The sequence below is a fragment of the Gossypium hirsutum genome, chromosome A06, assembly GCF_007990345.1.
Source record: "Gossypium hirsutum isolate 1008001.06 chromosome A06, Gossypium_hirsutum_v2.1, whole genome shotgun sequence".
NCBI classification, from domain to species: domain Eukaryota; kingdom Viridiplantae; phylum Streptophyta; class Magnoliopsida; order Malvales; family Malvaceae; genus Gossypium; species Gossypium hirsutum.
Genome location: NC_053429.1, coordinates 10,153,652 through 10,167,012, shown reverse-complemented (window position 1 = coordinate 10,167,012; position 13,361 = coordinate 10,153,652). Strand labels below are relative to the sequence as shown.

The 13,361-nt window shown below is 32.5% G+C and overlaps 1 non-coding gene across 1 annotated transcript; it reads left to right on the top strand.

Annotated features, from left to right (window-relative positions):
- The first annotated feature begins 1,257 nt into the window (after positions 1 to 1,257).
- LOC121231015 (small nucleolar RNA R71) lies at positions 1,258 to 1,364 on the top strand. The gene has a single exon (XR_005929084.1). It is a non-coding gene; the product is annotated as a small nucleolar RNA R71 (small nucleolar RNA).
- The last annotated feature ends 11,997 nt before the right edge of the window (positions 1,365 to 13,361 follow it).

Genomic DNA, 13,361 nt, shown 5'->3' with positions numbered 1-13,361 from the left:
AATTGAATGCTCATCCTAGTTTGTTTGGGATTCCCTAAACCTAGTTGCTTAAACAATTTGTAAGGCATAGCATTGATACCAGCCCCTAAATCAGCCAACGCATTATTAACATTTAAACTACCAATTAAACAAGGAATCGTAAAACTCCCTGGATCTTTTAGTTTGTTGGGTAGCTTATTCTGAAGAATAGCTGAGCAAACCGTATTTAGCTCCACATGTGACCTTTCATCTAACTTTCGTTTATTTGCTAGAAGCTCCTTTAAAAATTTAACTGCATTAGGTATCTGCGAAAGTGCTTCAATAAACGGTAGGTTAATATATAGTTTCTTTAAAAGTTTAAGGAATTTACCAAATTGTTCATCTGTGCAGTCTTTCCTTGTCGCATTGGAGTATGGTACACGAGGTTTATATTCTGTACTTACCAATTTTTGTTCGTTTTGGCCTACCTCATTCTTACCTTCACTTACCACGGGTTCTGGCATTGGTTTTGCCACTAACCCTTCCTCATCTTGAGTGGCAATTGCGTTGAGTTGCTTCCTTAGGTTAGATTCAGTATTGCTTGGAAGGCTACCTTGTGGTCGTTCAAAAATCAACTTGGCGAGCTGTCCAATATGAGTTTCGAGCCCCTGGATTAATGCTTGTTGATTTTTGAGTGTCGTCTCGATATTCTGAAAATGAGTCTCTGACACCAAGATGAATTTGGTTAGCATCTCCTCAAGGTTCGGATTTTTCTCCTACTGGTATGGTGATTGCTGAAAGCCTGGAGGGGGTGCTGGTTTCTGATTTCCTTGGCCTTCCCATGAAAAATTTGGGTGATTCCTCCAACCTGCATTGTAAGTATTGCTATAAGGATTGTTTTGAGATCGAGGATTATTACCAATGTAATTTAACTGCTCGTTCTCCATGTTGTGGCCATAAGGTGGGTATTCTGAATTGCTCGATCCACCTCCATTTGCTTCGCGCTGAATTACTGGGCGAACCTATGAAGAACTAAGAAAACCATCAATTTTCTTATTCAAGAGTTCTACCTGATTAGAGAGCATGGTGACCGAATCGACATTATAAACACCGGCTGTTTTTGTTGGCTTTGTCATCATAACTTGCCACTGATAGTTATTTAGTGACATCTCCTCTATAAATTCATAGGCGTCTTCAGGTGTTTTACTATTGATGGTTCTGCCAGCAGCTCTGTCAACCATTTGTCGAGTCGAAGGATTCAAGCCATTATGAAAAGTTTGAACCTGTAGCCAGAGTGGTAACCTATGGTGAGGGCATCTTTACAAAAGGTCCTTGTATCTCTCCCATACATCGTAGAGTGTCTCTAAATCCATCTACACAAAAGAAGAGATATCATTACGTAATTTAGCCGTTTTAGCCGGCGGAAAATATTTTAGTAAAAACTTTTTGGTCATTTGTTCCTAAGTAGTGATTGACCCCCGTGGTAAGGAATTCAACCACTGTTTAGTTTTGTTTCTCAAAGAAAAAGGGAATAACCGAAGGCGAATGGCGTCATCAGAAACACCATTAATTTTAAATGTATCGCATAGTTCCAAAAAGTTTGCCAAGTGAGCGTTGGGATCTTCGTCCTGCAAACCATCAAACTGAACAAATTGCTGTATTATTTGAATTGTGTTAGGTTTCAGATTAAAAGTATTTGCAGTTACAGCAGGTCTAACTATGCTCGATTCAGTTCCTATTAAAGAAGATTTAGCATAATCATAAATAGTGCGCGGAACAAGATTCTGATTTACTGGATTAACAGCAATTGCAGGAGGTATCAAGTTTTCCTGACTTTCAACCATATCCTTGGTTGTGGTTTGAATATCGTCCTCTTGCTCGTTCTCTGTGTATCTGAAGCTTCGCCTTATTTCTCTTTGGTTTCTGCGAACCGTGCGATTGATCTTACTGTCAAAAGGTAATGGTCCTGATGGGTTTCTTCTAGTCATAAACTATAAGAACCTGCCAGAAAAAAGGAAAAAGAAGAATTAGTAATAAAATTTAGAATAAAATTTAAATTGCAGTAAAAGTAAATAGCTAAAGTAATAAAAATCGAGTGTTCCTAATATCTTAATTCCCCAGCAACGGCGCCAAAAACTTGATACGTGATATTCGTGACAGGTTTTAAATATTTCTATTGAATCGTTCTTGAAACTAACTATTATCACGATAAAGACAAGTGTACCTATTGAGCAGTAGTATAGCTTTAGCAAGACCGGATTATCGAACCCAAATGAACTAAAAGTACTAGTATCAACTTTCTTTTTATTATCTATCCTAAAAAAATAAAAGGGTTTTGTTTATCTAACTAATTAATTAAATTAAGAAATCACAGAAAAGAAATTTGGGGAAAATATTTTTTGGAAAACTCGATTGATTGAAACAATACCTAAGGAAAAATCCACCTAGACTTCACTTGTTATTTGACTCTGAATCAGACGATTTATTCATTCAACTTGTTCCGTAGAGATCCCTAAGTTATATTATTATCTCTCTCGAGACTAACAACGTCTAACCCTAGATTGAATAATTGAAATCTCTTTCTAATTAACACCCTAGGGTTGCACTAACTCGATCTATGGATCCCCTTATTAGGTATCACCCTAATCTAGTAAAATCTTGTCACCCTATCTCTAGGCACGCAATCAACTCCGCTTAATTATGACAAATTGGCTCTTAGACAGGGTCTATTCCTCCTCTAAATAAGAGCTTAACTTGAATCAATAACCTGGAATATCAAAACAAGAATTAAGAACACATAATTAAGAACAAGTCAAATATTTATCATACAATTCAGATAATAATAACAATATTCGTCTTAGGTTTTATCCCCCACAGGTATTTAGGGGTTTTAGTTCATACTAATGAAAGAAAACATCTCAAAAGAATAAAAATAACAAAACATAAGAAAACCCAAAACTCCTGAGGGAATTTGAAGGGAGATCTTCAGTCTTAATGGTGAATCTGACTTTTGAGATGGATCGATCGGCTTTCCTTGAGCGATTCCTTGCTTCCTCCTATGCGTCCCCCATCTTCACCTCTTCTAGGGTGTATTTATAGTCTTTGGAATGCCTAAGAGCCCTCAAAAGTGGCCTTTTCTGAATAGGACTCTGCTTGGGCTCGACAGGGACACGCCGTGTGCGATTACTTCAGGTCGTGGTCAAGCCTGTTAAATAGACACGGGCATGTGGTCTACCCGTGTGAGTCGTGCTTCGATTCTGCCAAATTGACACGGCCGTGTGGTCTGCCCGTGTGAGGAAGTCCAGGCCGTGTTGATTTCGTACGTTGGCCCATTTTCTCTATGTTTGGCCCGTTTCTCGTTTCTTTCACTCTCCTATGCTCACCTAAGTATAAAACATGAAATTAAGGCATTAGGAGCATCGAATTCACCAAATTTAAGGAAAAATCATCCATAAAATGTGCTAAGCATGGGATAGCAATATGTATGAATTATAGTTTATCAGGCAACCAATTTTGAATAAGCTGAAGAATTTGAGCACTAATCAACATGGTGACAAGTGGGGTTGACCAAGTGTAAATTAGCCTAATAAATATCTAGATTGGATTAGCCAGTGGTAGAGACATCATGAATTTCATTAGACAATTAGTCCAAGATTATCGATTTGATGCAAATCCTTAATACATGATTTGGTTTAAAGAAAATAGATTATTGTTATTTATCTAGAGGCAAACACGTATGAAATTTGTTGAGGAGCCTCACATTGAGAGAAGTCTTTCTTGTTGATCCCGACCTCGTCAAGCCGGTAAAGGTCAGGCTATTTGCAACACCTATTAGCCCACCCATTTGTAACCCTAAATCTCTTTAAGTCATCTCTTACCTTGATTTGAATCCTCTATACCGCCTTACTCAAGGGCCATCCTTATACTATGATACGAGCATCAAGGCCCAAACTTAGGCCCATGGAGCTAATGAGCTTAACTTCCCTCGATGCTAAATTACTCATTCTAAATCCAAACAACTTCAGTTGAAATTGTACATCTTAGTCCAAGAATTTGTGACAAGAGAACTTCGAAACTAACAAGAGCTTAAAATATGTCAAGATTTTGATTTGGCATTTTAAAAAGCCCAATACATATACCTTGGAGTTGGACTTGTTTAGATTTCCTTAACAAGCTTGAATGATTCACTTTGAGAGATAAATGCCCCATACACACAATCCCTTGAAGACTAGCCCATTTGAAACTCATTTGGATAATTTAAAGACTTATTTGTTTTATTTTTAGCTAATTTGTCAATGTCCCAATTAGGAAATTTATTTTTAAGACCAAGTTGTTTGCTTGCAAATTCGGTGCATGCACAATTTCCATAAAGTTGTCTGAATTGACTTGGTTTTCATTAGTATTCCCTTTCAACTTGGTTTTCATTAGTATTCCCTTTCATACTTTAAGTTTCTTAGCTAGAAAAAGTTGCCTGTAACACTTTACATTCGATCCGATCATTAGATCCGAATATGAGATGTCATATTACATTGTTAAAGCAACTCAGGCTATCTTATTACATAATCACAAATTTTAGTTCATAATTATCATTTAATTCAATTTAACCACAAATCATATTTACAAATATACATTCATGAAGTTTAATATTCAAATTCATCATTTTATGGAGTTATACAAAGTCAAACTTAAGGTTAGTGATAAGTGTCAAAAGTGACATATTTTAATCCCGTTCTTAATGTGTTTTTGGGTGATTAATCGATGCAAAATGGTGAATTTTATGCTCTTAATCCTTTAAATTCATGTTTCTATCCTTAGGAGAGCCCTTGGGAGCAAAACAAACAAAAATGGAGCAAAAATTAGACAATTGGAGCATATTTCAAGAGCTACATGTGCTAGGCCTCCCCATATGGGCTGGTTATGAGCCACATGGCCATGAGCCAGATCTTGTCAATTTCATGAACTGTATTCTGGACACGTGAAAGAAAGTAATTTTTAGGTTTTTCGGGCATTTTAAAACCTATAAATACCAAATATAAGAAGAGGAAAGGGGTCGTCAAAAATATTGAAAAAAACAACTTAGAAATGCCATTAAAGCCGACTCTAAAGCAGGTTTCCATCAATATTGAAGATCACCTTTTGATTTCTTTGAAGTTTATTATGAGTTTTTCTATTTCATGTGGTTATACTGTCTTTGAGATGTTTTTATTCGTGATTATGAACTAATTTTTTAAATATCTAGGGGAGATGAACCCTATGATGAATTTTGTCTTTTGATTTCTATTTTACACAATAAATACTTGAATTTTGTTCTCAGTTATGTGTGCTTAATTCTTGATTTAATATTTCAGGATTATTAATTCATGTTTGATGTGCTTAATTCAGAGGAGGAATAGACTTTGTTTAAGAGTAGGTCTAGCATAATTGAGTGGAATTGCATGCAATCTTAAAAATAGGATGACATAAATCAATCGGATTAAATTCAAATCTAATAGGGGAATCTATAAATCGAGTTAATGTGATAATAAGGGTTTTAATTAGAAAGAAATTTCAATTAATCAACCTAGAGTCAGTTTCTCTTAGTCTTGAGGAGAGATGTTAGCATATCAAGGGATTTCTACGGATCAAGAAATTAAGTAAATAAATTGTTTAATTCATATTGATATGACAGATGCAGTCTAGGTGGATTCTTTCCTAGGTATTGTTTTACTTTTTGTTTATTAGTCGATTATTTTCCCAATTTGTTCTTTGTCGAGTTCTTAGTTAACTGATTTAGTTAATTTTAGTTTAATTCAGTCACTTCGATTTTTCGATTAGAGAACAGAAAGACGGTAATTACTAGTATTTTTAGCCCTCGTAAGAACGATATCTTTGCTCACCATAGCTATACTATTTATCTATAGGTGCACTTGCCTTTGTCGTATTTTTAGTTGGTTTCGTAGACATCAGTTAGGACTCAAAGCCAAACTCAATTGTCAAATTTCAGTATTGTGTCTCGAGATAGGCCTTATTTTATTTTTATAAATTCTAGCCTCAATGCCAACATGTCTTGAGACACTAAGTCTCGAGACAGGCCTCTCCTATTTTCCTATTTGCGTTTTGATGTTTAGATGTTTGGATGTTTGGTTCTTGTCTTAAGACCTAAAGTAAGGCAACACTTATTTAGGTAAATTGTTTCCTTGTTTTGAGACAAAGGCTTTTTGTCTCGAGGCTTCATGCCCATGAATGCACAATAAGGCGACATTTGATTTAGCGGTCTCGAGACAAGTTCTTCCCGTCTCAAGACTTAATGGTCAAATGGCCAAAATAACACACTTTCAAATATCCCTGTCCTTATTAAAATGAATCAAAATTACCTTAAACATACCTCCACTAAAGTTGCTCATGGGCCGGGCCGAGCTCAACTAAAAATGCAAGCCCATTTACTAGGCCCAGGCTCAGCCCCAAAAAATGGGCCTAAAATTTTGCCCAAGCCCGACCCGGATAAAAATACTAAAATCCGGGCCGGTTAATTTTTTATATTATTTTTATATAATTTTTAAATATATATAATACATTAAAAATACTAAAAACATCAAAATAAATATTTCCCAACAAATTAAAAATAAATTTTAAAAAATATGTATACTTAAATAACACTAAGATAAATACAACTTAACAAGCAAATGCCTCTAAAATAATAACAAATTTAACAAATGCCTTTAAAATAATAACAAATTTAACAATAAAATAAGTTTTATATAATATCCAAACAATAACAATAAAATAGTAGCAACATAATAGTAAAATGGTAGTAAAAAAAGAAGAAAACAACAAGAAAATAACATTAAAAAAAAGAGCAATTTTTTTGTCTTTTAGTGAATTCGGGCTAGCCCAGCAAAAAATACCTTACCTGAGGCCTGACCTGTTTTAAACGGGCCTTATTTTTTTGTCCAAACTTATTTTTCGAGCCTATATTTTTGCCAAAACCCTCCAAACATTCGGGCGGGCCATTAGGCCGGGCCCAGTGGCCCGACCCATGATCAAGTCTAACCTCAACCATATCATACCTTCAAACACATCATTTCTAAACCAACTAACTTGCACATTCAATCTCACATAATCTATCATAATTAGCTAATTCTCCAAAAGGAAAATTCAACCATAAAAGTACTATAAACCTAACTACCAAAAATACCAAAACCTTACTAAGTAGCAAGAACACCAACCTAGGTACATGTCATATGATTTAAAACACTTATATACATACAAAATAAGTAGCAGGTTGATTTTTGAGCTGAGTTTTCGATTTGGATGCTTTCTCACCTTGAATCTACAACAATTCTTGCTTGAGACCTGTACATAGAAACAAACATAATCGTATGTTGAGTAATGTCTATGTAGTGATGCTAACATAATTCGAAAAACAAAGTATAAATAAAATAAAAATGTAATCTAATTATAATTTCAATATTAAGTAAATTTATCAATAGGGTTCCAAGAATTATCATTATCAAACAAAGTATCAACAATTAAATTTAAAACAGAATACCATTAATATATCAATCTCATTTCGTAATGTACATGGCAATTTCAAGTTTACATTCATGTCTCATTTATGTTAGCATACAATTATTCTTTTCAAGCTTAATGTAACACCCCATTCCTGACCTGATCACCAGATCTGAGTCTGTGATGTCATATAACATTGCCAAAGCAACTCAAGCTATTATAACTCAAATACATTCAATTCAATCTTCAAAGTAATTCATATGCATGCATTTATATACTCATTGATTTCACTTCATCAATTTAAGGGGTTATGTGGGTGAATTTCAAAGTTAGGACTCAAATCTGAACTCAAATGTCAATTTTTAAATTTATGTCTCAAGATAGGGGCCTCCATGTCTTAAGCCAAGTCCTAAATAGTTTTGGGATTTTTAGCTTTGAATTTAACATGTCTCGAGACACAATATAGTATCTCGAGACATTATATGTTGCGTCTCGAAGCAAGGTCTTTTATGCCTCGAGGCTAGGTCTGGAGACCAACCTCTTTTGTTTTCCTATTTTTGCTTTGATGTTTGAATGTCTCGATACAGAAGTCTCGAGACTTGGAGCAGGCAACATCTATTTAGCTTTGATGTTCTTTTGTCTCGAGACAAAGACCACTCGTCTTGAGACTTAGGAACAATTGTCTTGAGACTATAAGCTTGAATGCAAAATTTAAATGAAATTTATTCTAGAGGTTTCAAGACATATTCTTTCTGTCTCGAGACTCAGTGACCAAATGGTTAAAATTTTGCACCTTTAAATGTTGAAAGCCTTACCCAAATAAACCTAAACATACCTAAAGTGTATCACAAAGCATATTCATCCAGTTAATCTATCTAAACATGTTCAAACATTTCCAAATGATAACTTCCAATACAACATTACTAAACCAACCTATTTACACATTCAAACTGACTTAATCAAGCGTAATCAATTAGTAATCAAAAGATAAAATTCAACTATTATAACATTATAAGTTACTTACCAAAAGTGTCAAAACATAAATATACATTAAAAAAATGGATTGTGATGGCTTATGAGCTAAACTTGAGAATTGGATGCTTGACCACAAAATTTCTTTAGCTTTACCCGAGACCTATGCATGGAAACAAATAAATCTGTATGCTGAGTAAAGTATACTCAATGGTGCTAACATAATTCAAATTCAAATTTGAACTCAAGTAAAACATATAAAAAACTAACTATCCAACATATCATATTAATCAATAACTGAATTAATATCAATTTCACTAGCATGTATATACCATAGAACCAAACATACCTTTATTATTCAATCATATTCATTTCATTTAGATGCTCGTTTACATAATAAGATTCTTGATGCACCCTTAGGGTTTTTGCATCTGACTAATCATACCCAAACCATACATCATACTAGCAATAATATATTATTTCAATTTCATGTGTTCAACTTACTAATTTTACATTTTAATCCCTATTAACCTAATTGGATACAAGAACGGATACACAAATCAATCCACCATCACACTAAATACGCACTGAAGTGCTAGTTGGGCATAAATGCATTGATCCCACCAACCACATCAAAATACGCTTGTACCCCCAAGGTATTTGAGCTGGTGATACGTTCTCAACCCCCAAGGTATTAAAGAACTATCAAAATATGTATGCACATAATGTTGAATCTCCCACCTATCAAAACGGATCCTATGGTATGCCAACTATACCCGTGACTCTATTCAACAATGTTAATAGGGAAAATTCCATAATTAATCATCACATAATATTAAACGAGCATAAACATATACAATTAACACACCAATTATCACAATCACATAATTAGGTATATACGTACCTTTCAAATAAAACCATATAGATAGTTTTCTATTTTTGATCATTTAACAATTCAAGCATAAACATTTAATTATTTAATAAACTGGAATCATGAGAGCACAAACTAGAATATCTTTTTGTTGATGGCTTTGGATTTCCTTTTGTCTCGAGATGATCTTGCATCCTCTTTAGCTAACTAAAACCAAATACGAAAAATTCATTAATCACACAATTCAAACACAAATCAACACATTATATACTTGAGCATTTTATTCGAATTAGTCCCTAAATCCTTTAATATTTGTAACACTCGTTTCTCACAATTCACACAATCAATTTTAAATTCGCTTTAATAAATATAGTACAAGAACATCCAAATTTTATTATTCACTAACAAACCCTAAATTTTCACCTTTTTCAATTAGATCCTTAGTGATATATAATCCAGTTATCAAATCTAAGCTTAATTCAATCTTATTTAAACATTTTTCAACACACCCTATTATAATTTCATTTGCTATCTACGTGCATAAATCTTAAGCTACTTACTTCAAGGGTTTTAAAATTTGTTAACCATGAATCCCTAATTAAATCTTATTAATTCTTAAATTTATTACATGAGCTTTCACTAATTAGCATCATTCATTAAAAATTCAACTAGAATTTGAAAAAAAAGGTTACCAAATTAACTATGGAAAGCCATGGCAATGGTGAAACAGAAGGAAGAAAATGATTTTCTTTGTTTGCTTTGAATATTTGGCGGAGAAGAATGAGAGAGATGAAGACATTTTTGTAATTTTTGTAATTAGCTACTTTAATCAACTTAATTAATTATTAATCAAAGGCTTACTAATCTTAACATTAATTAGTGAAGATGATGACATCATTTATTAAAGTTTAAATGGTTTAATTGTTGCAAAATATAGATATCACATATATAATAAGGATAATTACATGTTAGTATTTACTATCATGATAGGTTAGCCCAAATTAAAAGTGATCTAATTTGGTTAAAGTTTTATTGGGATTTAGTTATTAAATAAAGTACGGGTCAAATATGTGTAGATACTCTAGTAATTGAGTTTTAATCAAATTCTAATTAATGATGGGCCAATTAGGAATTAGAACTAATATGCCAAGGTTATAAATATTAAGGTTATGGTCTCCAAAAGACACACAACATATCTTTTCTAATATCCCATCATTAGGAAAGAGAGAGCAGATATTCTCTAAATTTCTTGTGTGCTAATTTGGAAAATCAAATCCCTAAGATCCAGTAAAATTTCAAGCAATTCATGGATTCAGGTACGCTTCTGCATCTAATTTTGTTCTTGATTTATTTATGATGATTTGACATGATAGATCTTGGTTTATTCAGTTTTATTTTTAGATTTATTTTACAAATCTAACAAGTGGTATCAGTGCTTTATCATGTTAAATCATGGAGAATGAATTGATTATTTATTATACTTAGATTGATTCATTTTTCTTTTTTAATTTTATGGATTTGATATTTTAATTATATATTATGTTGAATCTTTGATATTTTTAATAAATTTGTGGGTTTTGATTATTTAAATAAAGTTTTCGAGTTTTATAAATATAATCTAGTTTAATATTTGTATATGTTATTCGAAAGATGAAGGTTTATTTATTTATAATTGATGGTCGTGAAACTAACTATAAATTCGACTAAGGCAAACGCACCTATCAAATAGTAGTATAGTTCTGGTGAGACTGAAAATATCGTATCCACGAGAACTAAAAGTACTAGTAATTACCATCTTTTTATTATCTAGCCTAAGAATTTAAGTGTGTTTTTAAACTAAAACTAATTATCTAATTAACTAAGATTACGACAAAGATGAAGTTTGAAAAATACTTTAGGAAAAATCGATGAAGAAGACAATACCCAAGGAAGAATCCACCTAGACTTCACTTATTGTTTCTAAATTAGAAAATTTATTCACTTATCTTAATCCGTAGAAATCCCTAATTTATGTTAATATCCCTCTCGAGACTAAGAAAAACTGACTTTAGGTTGATTAATTGAAATCTCTTTCCAATTAAAACCCCTATTGTCGCATTAACTCGATCTATGGATTCTCTTAATAGATTTGACTCTAATCCGACAGATTTATGTCGTCCTATCTCTAGGATTGCATTCAACTCCGCTTAATTATGAATGATCTACTCTTAAACAGGGACTTTTGCTCCACTGAATAAGCACATCAAAACCTGAATTAATACCCTGGAATATTAAAACAAGAATTTAGAAATCACAATCAAGAATAAGAATAAGTCTTTATCATATAATTCAAATAATAATAAGATTTGTCATAGGTTGCATATCCATTAGGTATTTAGGGAATTTAGTTCATAATAATAATGGAAAACAACAAAACATAAAGAACCCAAAGAACTTCTAGGAAATTGGATGGAAGTCTTCAGTCTTGATGTAGATCCTGACTCCGAGATGATTCTGATGGTTTTTCTTGAGTATTTTCTGCCTCCAACTCTGTGTGTCCCCCTTAATCCTCTTCTAGGGTGTTTATATAGGCTTTAGAATGCTTTAAAACCCTTAAAAGTGCCATTTTCCGAATAGAACTAGGCTTAGGCTCGGCAGGGGCACGGCCGTGTGCCATTATTGTGTGAAGGTGCTCAGGCCGTGTGCAATACTGAGTTGGTTCTTAGTGGACACGGCCATAACACACTGGCGTGTGGTCTACCCGTGTGTCACACACGAGCGTGTGGATCACCCGTGTGGAAGTGTTTAGGCCGTGTGAAACACTGTTTTAAGCCCAACTTGTCCCTTTTTGGCTCGTTTCTCACTCTTTTTGCTATCCTAAGCTCTCCTGAGTATAAAAAAAGAAATTAAAAGATTAAGAGCATCAAATTCACTAAAACGAAGGAAAAATCATTCATAAATATGCCAAGCATGGGGTAAAAAATATCTATAAACTATGGTTTATCAATAATCAACTGATAAAAATTAATTTATGAGATTTCTTTCTCTTCTTTACACACAATTATTTTATAAATTTTGGTTAAAGTCATTATTAAATTAAAGTTAAAGACTTACAACTTTTTGCAATTGAAGAATTCCAATTGGGTTGTATAATTAGTTTTGAAAGTTAATTCACTTGATAATCGAATAAATGAATGGTAGTAAGATATTTTTTTCGCACTATTTGTTTTAAATTTTCTATTTGTGGTTTAATATATATGAAATTATCATCTTTTGTCTTTATGCATGATGAATTATATTCACCATTGAATTCAATTCATATATATGCATGATTACTTTTGGTTCCTTTAATAATTACTTTATATAAGTTTTAGTCTTTATGGAACCTGACTAAAATTAAAATATTTGAGATTTTTTTTTAAAATATGGTGGCTATGAATTTTCATAAGTTGTTGCGCATGTAAAGGCTTTTATATAATTTGGGATTCTTTTTATATTTAGTGGTTATAGATTTTTTTTAAAGTATTTGTGCGTATAAAGAAGTTTTATAATAATGTCTTTAGTCATGAATATAAATTTGAGTTTACATGGAATATGTAAGGCAAACCAGTATTATTTTATATTATTATAATTGTGTGTAAATATTATGTGTGTGTGTATATTATATGCATATCAATGATTTTGAGGATTAATACATGATTATAGTTTGTGTGAATAGGTGTTTATAACCATTATTCAATAAGATATATTTTATAGTTTTATTGGTGAAATTATGTTTTGATGGATATCCTTGAAGTTGTTTCTTTTTCTTTTTTCTTTTTTGTTATGGTTATATATTCAACTTTATGGGTGCTTTGGTGCAAATTCATGTCAACTATATACATATTTAAATATTTTGGTTTTAAGTTTGGTTCTATAATTTTAGGTTTTGGCATCTTATGGTTCCAAATATTTGGTTAAATTATGATGATATGGTTTATTGTATGAATTGTGGGATATGCCAACTATTATGATTTTTTTTTTAGATTTATTGGCTTGAAAATAATTTTCAAGTATTCATGTGAATATCTGTTTAATCAGAAATACAACTTCG